At 39.6% G+C, this 12,263-nt stretch overlaps 1 protein-coding gene across 1 annotated transcript in view; it reads left to right on the forward strand.

Annotated features, from left to right (window-relative positions):
• Nucleotides 1-10,914: 10,914 nt before the first annotated feature.
• The window catches only part of gli3 (GLI family zinc finger 3), a 148,443-nt gene continuing 147,094 nt past the window's right edge, over nt 10,915-12,263 (forward strand). Inside the window, exon 1 of the mRNA XM_088322278.1 lies at nt 10,915-11,265. The gene's annotated coding sequence lies outside the window, so the exon portion shown is untranslated. The remainder of the gene's footprint in view (nt 11,266-12,263) is intronic.

The following is a 12,263-nucleotide window of genomic DNA, read 5'->3' on the forward strand; positions in this document are numbered from 1 at the left end:
GCATTCTCCATTTGGGCCCAAGTGCTGTGGAATGCTCTACCCTTTGGATCTGCGACCTCAGTGGGAATGTTTAAATCTAAGCTTAAAACACACTTCTATTCTATATCTTATGAATGAACTATATTTCATGTTAATGATGTCTTTGTTTTATTTGTTATTACAACATTTGTTGCGGCCTGGTCATCCTGTGCGGTCATGTGCTGTCCCTTTTCAAGGTTCCTTTATTTTTTTTTTATGTTGAGATTTTGAGTTTTTCCTTGCCCTCATGTAGGTTTCAGATCAGAGGATGGTGTCATAATAGTCTGTAGTCTGTACAGCCATACCTGTCAACCTCCACGGCTCCATGCCCTTACAAACTGTCGTATTTTCCCTTACAAAATACAAAATATTCTTACACCATATTTTTTTTCCAAACGTGTTTATTTATGTAGTTTAACATGTTATATTGTACATGTGTTTCGTTATATCATATATATTGTTAATTAACATTTTGTTGTGAGATACTGAGTTGCTCGACATGAATGAGCTTTATTATAATAAAGGTTCAAAAATGAAGTAGCTTGGATGTTCACCGTAGAAGGAAAAAATACATGCAAATATAATTAATTTTCTTATTCAAATGATGAATTCATTTTCTGCATTAAATTATTGTTGGTAATATACTGATTAAAGGGATAGCCACACACCTGTCTTTTTTCATTTACTCCTTTTATACTTAACTTCTTTATACAACATAATAATTCGTAATATAATGCATCCAAGCAAGTGAGCCGTTTGAGGGCCGGCTCTCTTTAATGAGTTGAACAAAAAAAAAGAGACAGACTCCCTTTCACTACACAACTACCACGGAATGATGCATGCGCACAGTAGCATCAAACCGCTCGCTTCGTTTGCAACGGGAAAAAAACGATACCGAGATAGAGGCTTCCGCGGTGAACTCATTTGACTTGATTGATTTTCAACAATCAGTTTCGTGATAGTTGGTGTATACCGAATGGTACCCATCATTGACAAATTTGCGTTTTTCTGTACAGATTTTCTTGGACGTCGTACACGTCTTAAAATGCATAATAAACATACTTTGTTCGGCAAAAACGAACAGGTTGACAGGTATTATACAGCCCTTATAGGATTAAGGGCTATGGGAAAAAAACATGACTTGATTTGGCTTAGAATGATGAAACATTAATAACAAAGTAATCAAATAAATAAACCTATTAAAATACAAACCCGAACGAGCAGGGAGCTGGAAAGATGTACGGAGCATCTGGTTGTCAATCGAAATGCCAATTTTTTGGAACTCAGATCTTGGTGGTCAGGACAAACGATTGTTAAAGTTTGCATGTGACCCATATTCCCACACAAAAGACAAAAAGCAATATTGATTAGCGGCGGCAGTTTTTTGTGTGCGGAAGTCGCAATGGCGTGGGGGGAAGCTTTATCGCCAGCTAGCTCGGCGTAATGAGTCGAGCGCCGCTAAAAGCCGGCGGCGTGCAAGATAGTCTGGGAAAGTTCTCAACAGTCCGTGAGACCCTAGAGAAATCGATGACAAAACCAGACACTTGCTTTTAATCCTTACTGATAAGCGAGGGCTCGTGGGGTTTGTGGGGGTTCGGGGCTCCTTTTTTTGTGGCCCCCATTTGGAGAGGGCCTAATACAAACGTGAAGTCGCTTCCAAAAATTGCTGTTGTGCTTGAAGGATTTTCTCCTTTTTTCTATAAGGGATTTTGTACAATCAAATACAAATTACATTTAATGCAAAAGATATTCACTGAATGAGCTTCAGGTCACGTCGTTCCCAATGCGAATGTTTTGTTTAGTTCTGTTTATAACAGGACTCTGACGGAGGAGGCCAGATGCACAAGGACAGACATCGAGGCGAGGGGGCCACGTGGGTTTTTTTCCCTGACGCGCCCATGGGAGGAGACGGGGCGCCGGCCTGCAGAAAAAGGCGTGGGCCGGGAGAACTTCATAGATCGAGAAAGGCAGAAGACCGGAGGAGATCGAGGGGGAATCGAGAGAGAAAAGGCTTGACGAAAACTCGAGCGACAATAATTCGGCTAATTCGGCTAATTCGGCTAATTCGATGGAATTCACTCAGTTTATTATTTAAGAAATTAAATCTGCCCCCTTGTGGAAATGCCCGTCTCTTGTCCATCTTTTCACAAAAAGAAACGAGCATGCATTGTTAGGTGAATGAAGGTTATGTTTGGTTAATGGAGTCAGTTAACTAATTCGAACAATTTGGTAAACGGTAAATTTCAATATTTATTCCCTAACATGCTTTTCTGATCTTGCACACCAAATTGACCCAAACTTGAGGTGGAATAACTTGCCCTTCAACCTTTGACAGTGGACAGGTAAGAATTATAAACACAGCTCAAAAGATCATCGGGTGCCTCCTGCGCAGCCTGGAAGAGATCCCTAGCTCTCGCTACCTCTGCAGAGCTAATTACATACTGAACGTCAAAACGTCAGAAGCTAACGGCCATATTGGAAATCAAAGACAAGTCTGTTTATTTGTAAAAGGGAATTATGGGGCAGAAAGAACTGAAAACAACAAGGATGCAGGAATGCTTTCAGGTGGATTTTTTTTTAATCTGTCGACATTATCATGTGCTTTGAAGTAAGTATTCTACACAGTTGGATTCACTGGACTGTCCTGAATTTAATAAGACCATGTATGCGGAGAATCGTTTTATGAATGGAATACTAAGTCACGTTTTCGGTGAGTTATACCAGCTTTATAGTTTTCAGGTATCTCTGATTACTCAAAGTTTACTAAAGTTTACTAAAGTTAAACTCTAACTTTTTCATTTTGTGTGGGTTTGAGTTGACGTGACTCTATTTGAGCTAATGCTTTTCTTACTTTTACAGTTTTTGTGCTATACTAACGAGGACAATCATGATATCACTCTCCAGCACTATCCCCACTTTCATTCTTTCATTCTTCCTGCCTACTGTGTTCTGCCCCAAACAACTTTGCTCAAAGTCAGATAAAAGCAGATAGATACAGTAGAAATTAAAGCACGTGGGCTCTTTGAACTCAGTTGGGCATTGTTAACACATACTTCATAGAAAAGCACTTAACCTTTGACTTTTTAAGGGCACTTAGAACAACACACCCCACCTTCATCCTGTAACTTTATGAATATAAATGGAACCCTTAAGCCTTAAAGCACCCATGTGTAATATTCAAACACATAGAGTGATTTGGGAAACTATTTGGCCCCTTTGAACTTTGTGACCTTTTGCCACATTTCAGACTTCAAACATAAAGATATAAAACTGTAATTTCTTGTGAAGCATCAACAATAAGTGGAACACAATCATGAAGTCGAAAACACTTTATTGGATATTTTAAACTTTTTTAACAAATAAAAAAACAAAAAGTGGGTGTGCAAAATTATCCATTGTGTTTATACTTTGTAGCACCACCTTTTGCTGCGATTACAGCTGGAAGTCGCTTGGGGTACGTCACTATCAGTTTTGCACATCGAGAAACTGATATTTTTGCCCATTCCTCCTTGCAAAACAGCTCGAGCTCAGTGAGGTTGCATGGAAAGCGTTTGTGTACAGCAGTTTTCAGTTCTTTCCACAGATTCTCAAATGGATTGAGGTCTGGACTTTGACTTGGCCATTCTAAGACCTTAATATGTTTTTTTGGTGAACAATTCCATTGTAGCTTTTGTTTTATGTTTTGGATCATTGTCTTGTTGGAGGACAAATCTCCGTCCCAGTCTCAGGTCTTTTGCGGACTCTATCAGGTTTTCTTCCAGAATGGTCCTGTATTTGGCTCCATCCACCTTCCCATTAATTCTAACCATCTTCCCTGTCCCTGCTGAAGAAAAGCAGGCCCAAACCATGATGCTGCCACCATGTTTGACTGTGGGGATGTGTGTTGAGGGTGATGAGCTGTGCTGCTTTTACGGCAATCATAACGTCTTGCATTGTTCCCAAAAAGTTTGATTTTGGTCTCATCTGACCAGAGCACCTTCTTCCACATGTTTGGTGTGTCTCCCAAGTGGCTTGTGGCAAACTCTAAACGACACATTTTATGGATATCTTTCAGTAACGTCTTCTTTTCTTGCCACTCTTCCATAAAGGCCAGATTTGTGCAGTATACGGACAGATTCTCCCACCTCAGCTGCAGACCTCTGCAGTTCATCCAGAGTGATCATGAACCCCTTGGCTGCATCTCTGATCAGTTTTCTCCTTGTATGAGCTGAAAGTTTAGGGGGACGGCCCGATCTTGGTAGATTTGCAGTGGTCTGATACTCCTTCCATTTCAATATTATTGCTTGCACGGTGCTGCTTGGGATGTTTAAAGCTTGGGAAATCTTTTTGTATCCAAATCCAGCTTTAAACCTCCCCACAACAGTAACTCGGACCTGCCTGGTGTGTTCCTTGTTCTTCAAGATGCTCTCTGCACTGTAAACAGACTTCTGAGACTATCACAGTGCAGGTGCATTCACACAGAGACTTGATTACACACAGGTGGATTCCATTTATCATCGTTAGTCATTTACATCGACAGTGAATCATTCAGAGATCCTCACTGAACTTCCGGACAGAGTTTGCTGCACTGAAAGTAAAGGGGCTCAATGATGTTGCACATCCACTTTTTCGTTTTTTATTTGTTAAAAAAGTTTAAAATATTCAATAAAGTGTGTTCCACTTCATGATTGTGTCCCACTTATTGTTGATGCTTCACAAGAAATTAAAATTTTATATCTTTATGTTTGAAGTCTGAAATGTGGCAAAAGGTCACAAAGTTCAAAGGGGCCAAATAGTTTGGCAAGCAACTGTCGCACTGTGTTGCCTAGTACGAGCAAGGGCCAGTGATGCAAGGCACTGCGTGGCGGCAGGATGGTGGACAAACATGGCGGCAACCTGAGTGGGGAGTCCACAATGTAAAAGAAATAAAAATACTCAACCCATGATATTTTTATAAAAATTAACACTGGTATGATACTTCAGCCTCCCACATTCCAAAGACATGACAAGAGGTGGATTGGCCGGTCCAAATTATCCCTAGGTGTGAATGAGCGAGCGAATTGTCTGTCCCTGTGTGCCCTGCGATTGGCTGGCAACCAGTTCAGGATGTCCCCTGCCCACTGCCCGATGACTGCTGGGATGGGCTCCAGCACCCCCGCGATCCTACTGAGGATAAGCGGTGCAGCTAATGAGATGAGATGAGATGATACTTCAGTTTTTTTGCCAAGTATTCCAATCAATGTTTTTTTTTTACTGGATTAAATGTTTTCGTATCACTAGGATGCACAAAATCACACTGTCCCTAAACTGTTCTTAACATGTCCCCAGCAAAATAAGATTTTGCAATATTAAATTGAATCCGCATTTAGTAAATTAACAGCCACTTACCAAGTCAGACTCTGTTGACGTAATATAAATCAACAACAAAAACACAATGATGTGTTTTACAACATTTGTTAAAGGTGGTGTATGTAACTTAAAAAAAATATATACTTCCTGACGCCATCTTCTGGCTGAAATCATCGCAGCCTCTATCGAGGTGCTTGTATAGCACGTGCACATATGTGTCTATCTTGAATGCACTCAAATAAACGCTTCCTGTTTCATCTTATTTGGGTTTTGGTTGGCATTAGAACTGCATTTGAAACAGTCATTTTCTTACTTACACCATTTTCATCTTACGATTAAAGAAAACTGCCAATACACGCATGATATAACTCCTCCCCAACCATCCTCCCTGCCTCGTTTCTTTCACCAGATTGTGGCCGGAACACCAATGATAAAGGTAAGAAAAGCTAAAAAAGTATATATAAAGGCCTTTTGAATTCAGCTGGGAATTGTTAACACATAATTGATAATGCTTTAAACAAGAACGGACAACAAAGTACACTGACTTTTGAATACCGCATTTAAAACTCACATTTTGCAAGTTAATATTTGTTCCTGGTTGCAAATGAATTGGTCCCCATTACGAGCCCTGCCTAATTCAATACGTGAAAGTAGAATTCCTATCAAACTCCATGATCTGAAAAACATTTAACCTTCATATTAAAGTGGGGGCCTCAAACTATCAATCCGCGGGCTGCATGTTTAAGACCCCTGATTTAAAGCAAAGAAAGTAAGATGGCTTTTGTTGTCAAATCCCCCAAAATCTGACATTTTGTCTGAGCTTTGAAGTTGACTGGAATCGGAACGGCGCAGTTTTCTGCTGCCTCGGCGTTTTCTGCTCTGTCGCCGCTCATCACCTCCGTTGTCAACACGGCGACCATCGATGGCTGCCCTACAAAAAATGATTTTTTTTACTTATATTCCCTCTTCTTTTCAACGCAGATGCTTAGACTTGCGTAGGATCCGACCAGCGAGGCAGGTCAGGCTGTGCCTCACCTGTCGTGTCATGATTGCCGAAGTGAAGTCACCTGGGGGCAATCATTTGGCGCGCTCTCTGATTGGCTGACGTTCTCCTCTTAAGCAGTCAGCGTCCAGAGGAAGACGTCAGACCGTACTTCTGTATTCCTATGTGTTTCGCCAGATTACTAAGTACCAAAGACTACTCTTGCTTGATTCCTGCCTGCCTTCTGTTTTTGACCTGTTTCTGTTCCACTTTTTCGACCTGCTCTCCCACCCTGGCCATCAACCTGCCTGCTAAGCTGTACCGATTCCACCTACCTGTCACGGAACTGCCATTCCGTCCGAAGCGGCTGATGACCGACAAACGCCGGCGTCCAAAGCCAGTTCCGACAACTCTCTCTAATAAAGATTCCTTTGAAACAAACGCAATTGGGTTTGAGATTCCGTCCTGGTTCATGTCAGTCGTCATTGATATAAAAATGTATGTATTTATTAGTATTTAAAGTATTCCTCATGTAACGCCACGATTTGGGGATTTTTCTAAAAATAAATAAAATAAAGAATATTATGAATGCAATCAGAATTTTGGGTCTCACTTTCTCCTTCTGCCACAAGGCAAGAGTGCCTCACTCTGCATCCGCAGACGCTCAGTGAGACCAAAGATTCTCATTTGGCGCCCCAAACAATAGAATTAGCAATAGTATTAGCAAGCTAACAGCAAGTCAAGCATTCTATTATAGCCATTTATAATGAGGATTGACCGATGTGGGTTTTTCAGTGCGGATACAAATACTGATTATTATAGTATTATGAGGAGGTTGATAACCGATATTTGGAGCCGATATGCATTTGTTGTAAAAGCTTAAAACATTGGGTAAGAAAATTGTATTAATGCAAGAAGAAACAAATATTTTTTGTTAGAAATCAAAATAAAACAATGATTAAAACATCATCATTTCAACTATGAATAATCTTTCACTTAAACCAAAAACTAACAGGGCAGGTAATAAAATTGGGATTAGCAGCAACTCATATAAAGGTGAACACAAACTTAAATAACTCCTTAATCTAATCTTCCCGCTTCAGTGGCTGCGCCCCTGGTCGCTTATCCAATAAGAAGGGGCGGGGTGGGTAGTGAGGAGGGAGGGGGATTGGAGGGGTAGGAGTAGGGGGAGAGCTTTTAGGCTGCATCTGAGACCTACTTATCGGCCCGTCAAATAAATAAAAACGCCAATACCGATGTCTGATAAATTCCCGGTGCCGACAATCAATCGTTCTTTGAAATATACATTTAAAAAATGTACAATGCATGTTATCAAAATAGTACTGGCTTGAATGTTACTTGAATCTTACAGAGGCGAGTCAGACTCGTGTCATTCAACTGTTATCATTATTTCTTTAAATGTTGGTGCATCGCCGAGGTACTGCCATGATACGCAAAGTCTGATCTACAAACTTGACAAGTTCTGGTTCTTGATGTTGACGTCATGATTTCTGTATGTTGCGCCAGAGATAGAGACGCAATTCCGCATGATTGATTCTCAGCAGTGATTATATTAATCACGTAAGATGTCTCACTCTGTTGGAAAAAACGTGACAATAGTCGACAATGAAATTCATTGTCAAGTATTTCTGTTATCAATTTTTGGCGACAATGTCGACTAATTGTTGCAGCTGTACTTTTGAAAAGTTGAAATCTTAAAAGAACGATGAGATTTGAAATGAAAGAAGAGTCACGGAGCACGGTATCATTTTCATTTTTTCTCGATAAAGTCGGCAACACATTCAGTGTGAGTGCACTCACTGAAGGTTTGCAGCAGCCGTTCCTTAATTGGGGTGAGATGATGGGCTCAAACGAGGGTGGGGGGGCTTGACGAGACCCCCCCCTCACATCTTCCTTCCTTTTTTTCTTTTTTTCCCCTTTGTTCTGTGCTGTGAAGGTCTTTGTGGAGCGCAGAGGTGCTTTTGATGTGCGCTTTGGCAGCGCGGGTCCGACTTTGGAATGCCAGGACTCGCCCGCCTCGCTTCTCCCGCCTCGACCGCCTGGCCTGCGGGCACGATCCCCGAGATCCCGGACCCCCTTTGAAGGGATCCTAGGGGGGGCCCACCCCTCTAGCCCCTCTGGCCCCAGTGGCCCCGGCCTCTTGCCATCATGATCAGATGAGCTGAATGCGGAGTTGATAACGATAGAGTCAGGTATCACACTGCTACATCTACTATTCGCCTCTGCAGGTTTCCTGACTACTTGAGTCAGCTAGGAGTCAAAAATACACAGGAATGGACAAAGTCTTATGAAAATTATTCTGAAAAAATATACACACACGCACACAAATAAACAACAAAAATAAATAAATAAAACTAAAAAGATGAGCTGATGGTAAGTTGACCCCTCTTCCCGTTGTCACGGCAACCCGCCCTGGATTTTAGTTGTCATCACTCGAGCCATCTTCGTACTAGCGCAAAAAAAGAAGAAACAATTTTCTAAATTTATTTTACTGCTGTGCTCACTCCCACAACTGCTCATTTGTTATAATGTGCCAGCTTTCGTGTACAAAAGTGAGATATTTTCTGTTCACCCCAGCTGATGCATGTTGTTATTTAAAGGGACAGTGTGTATTATTTTCCCACTAGATGTTGCCATATTGTGTAGAACAACTGAAAACAAGTGCCAAAGCACAAGGAAAGAATACAAACTATGGACAGTCAAAAGGACTAAACCGCTACATTTGTTGCCCAGCGTTATGCAAAAAAAGGTAAAAGAAAGACATAAAAAGAATAGTGAAGAGAAAATACAAATAGAAAAGACAAAATAATTGAAAAAAGGAAGACAAAAAAGAAAAAAGATAGAAAAGAAATCAAAGTAAAACACAAAACAAAAATAAAGAAAAAATAAAAAGAAGAAGAAAAATGAGAAAAATGAGAAAAAGAAAAAAGGAATGCAAAACAAAATAAAGAAGCTAAGAAAAGAAAACGTCAAACAGTTTATTCCTTGGAGTCATTAAATCAGTTTTTTTCAACCAGTGTGCCGGGGCACACTAGTGTGCCGTGAGACTTTGTCTAGTGTGCCACAGGAAATTGCCCAATTTTATTATTTTATTAGTATTTTATGAGTATTTAAATAAAACATAGCATTCTGCCATTGATCGCCGTGCTGTAACATTCATCCGCACCGGTAGGTGGCAGCATTTACTTTCTCACTTTTTTTAAGTAATTCTCTGAACATGAAACAGAACCGGTACAAATATCTATTAACCAACAGAAAAAAATTAAATAAATGTAATAAAGATAAAATCATAATTTAAATTTCTTGATAATCTCCCCAAAAAGATTGAAGAAAATGTTAGAATGTATTAAATCGTTTGTATTACTAGAAAATCATTTTTACTCATTTTTAGTTTGTTTTCTAAAAAAGTCAAGTCATGTTTATTTGTATAGCCCTTAATCACAAAGAGTCTCAAAGGGCTGCACAGACCACAGATTATTCCAAACCACAGACTATTATTACACCATCCCCTGATCTAAAACCTACATGAGGGCAAGGACAAACTCAAAAACCTCAACATGAGGAAAACAACATAAAAAATATCGCTAAACTTGAAAATAGATAAAACATATAATACAATCCCAAATCACAACAAAATTATTAACCAGAATGAATAAATTAGTTTACCTCCTGACCCACGGTGACCACAAATGATGATAAAAATGTCAATGTTAACTGTACAGTACTTTATTTACACACCCCTTTACAACAGTCCTTTCGGTGTACCAAAGTGTTTATACCTATACTTTATACTGTCATTTTGGCAACATGATAATTTAAGTAAAAAAATCAACAACATGAAACTGGTACTGGCGATTCATCTTTAAACATTTTCTACGGACGGTGTGCCTCAAATTTTTTTCATGAAAATATGTGTGCCTTGTGTCAAAAAAGGTTGAAAAGCACTGCCTTAAATGACTCAATAACACTTTAAAAGAACAAGACAATTTTGTTTTTCATTTTTACACAAAACTCTGTCAGGTTGCAATGATCAACAAGAATATTTAAAAGAAAAAAATCCGTTTTGACTCTAACTGTAATACAAAGTTGGATTTAAAGATAACATTTTTTAAAAATTGTTTCAATTTCCTTTACTGATATGTATGCTTCACGCGCATATGCTCACAGCTCAACTTCCTTTGCGCTAGGAATCCTCCTTATTGCCTCCTCGGGCCTTTTCTATCAATAATCGATTATTTTTTATTGATTAAGCCATCCTGGCGTGCCTTAGGTGTCTCCCCCTTCAGGTGAAAAATGAGAACTTCACTGCTTCCACGCGTGGATATAGTGATTTTTTTTTTTTTTTTAAACCTCGCCCATGTAAGGTTTTTTTTCAGTCTGGGGGGGATATAGTTGTATTAAGTGAGTGGAAGCAGAAAAGGGGGTGCAAAAAGGGGGGGTGCAGGGAAAAAAGGGGTGCAAAAAAAGGGAAGGGGCGTTGAGTGGAGTTTTGAAGGAGGGAGGAGCCAAACCGGCGAAGGACTTGCAAGCACACTTCGTCCTCCTTTCTCCAAAAAAAGGGAAAAAAACGCATCAGAGCAAGAAACGCCTGCACTCCTCTATTCCTTTTTCTTTCTTTCTAAACTTCTCACCTTTCATTTTAGCGCACACTTTTGCCGGACTCTTGTGTGTCCGACGGCCCTTGAAGGCGGCAAAGGTGCCCCGAGAACGAGAAAGAAAAAGAGAGAAGAAAAGTTGCAAGAAGAGAGAAAAAGAAAAAGGAGGAGCGCGCTTTGGGACTTTGTGGAGGAGGGACAAGAACTTGAAAAAGAAGGAAAAGAACAAGACTTTTGTGCAGCACCTGAAGCCCGACCGAGCGAACGAAAGAAAAGAAAAAGAAAGAAAAGTTCTTCCCCGCTCCTAAGCAAGACGCTCAAGTAAGTGTGTCCGATTTTTTCACTATTATGCAAAGTTTTTCTTTGACTTTTGCAGTTTCCTAAAACTTGGACGAGCAAAAACACTCTTCATCGGCACACGCCGACGTACACGCGCGTGGGTCCCAATATGCACGAGCGCGTGTCACATATCACTATTTTGGCGTGGGTTCGTGTACAATTTTTCTTCCTAAATGAGCGCACATAACTTTTGCATTCTTATTTATGTATTTATTTAACCTTTATGCTTCTAATGCTGTGTGCAAAAACGCACGTCTTAGGAAATCAAGTGGCAATTGCAATTCATAATTTCACATTATTCGTGTTTTTATTATTTTTTAATTGCTTTTATTGTGAAAGTCGTGCTGTGTTTAATGTCAAAAGTGAACGTGGGCACACACACTCGCTCAAATATGACTTTAAAATGTTAAACACTTGTGATGAGTATCGTCACCGTTTTTATTTATTACTATGCTTAAAAAATAGTCCTTGTTAATGCTTGAAGACTAAATTTCTCAGGAATATTCTTCTATGTGTGTGTAAAACATGACAAAGAGAGCACACACATTGTGTTTTTAAATGATTATGATATGCACATTGTCAATCATTATAATGACATTCATTATAATAATACATCAATAATTATATTATTAAAGTTCTAAGTGGCTTGATTCCATTTTCAACTGGCACCGATCTCAAAGTCAAATCAAATTACTTTTATTTTAAAACATTTTCCATCCAGTAAAAATAACACAATTCTCCTAAAAATGAAATGTGTCCTACAGAGATTTTTAAAATACTTTTAATAGAGAAAATGTTTACCCAGTGGAAGAGAAATCAAAAGTGTGGAATGCGGCCGATGCTTCGTGACTTGTGTATTGCAAAGGAAAGTTTATGAGCATTTTTTTTCAATAACTTATTTTTGTGTGCATTCACATTTTGGACAGATTTATTTCGTGAGTGTCCAGCAGCTGCCCGGCATTTGAAGCGCCTTCTCGGGT

Source organism: Urocampus carinirostris, chromosome 18 (assembly GCF_059441175.1).
Source record: "Urocampus carinirostris isolate Australia breed hairy pipefish chromosome 18, RoL_Ucar_1.0, whole genome shotgun sequence".
Lineage (NCBI taxonomy): Eukaryota > Metazoa > Chordata > Actinopteri > Syngnathiformes > Syngnathidae > Urocampus > Urocampus carinirostris.